This window comes from Meleagris gallopavo, chromosome 1, assembly GCF_000146605.3.
Source record: "Meleagris gallopavo isolate NT-WF06-2002-E0010 breed Aviagen turkey brand Nicholas breeding stock chromosome 1, Turkey_5.1, whole genome shotgun sequence".
Taxonomy (NCBI): Eukaryota; Metazoa; Chordata; class Aves; order Galliformes; family Phasianidae; genus Meleagris; species Meleagris gallopavo.
Genome location: NC_015011.2, coordinates 10,491,977 through 10,492,248, shown reverse-complemented (window position 1 = coordinate 10,492,248; position 272 = coordinate 10,491,977).

Sequence of the window (272 nt, the reverse complement as noted above, 5' to 3'; positions counted from 1 at the left end):
AGAGAATTTATCAGTTATACCATTTACTCCTACACAATATATAATATTTAAATTTACTTCAAATATATGTAAAATAAAACTTAAGATAAAATTGTGTGAAAATTTCTGACTCAAAATGAAGAAATAATCACGGAATCATCGAATGACTTAGGTCGGAGGGGACCTTAAAGCCCACCCCTCCCCAACCCCTGCTGTGGGCTGGCTGCCCCCCACCAGCCCAGGCTGCCAAGAGCCCCGTCCAATCCAGCCCTGAGCGCCTGCAGGGATGGGGC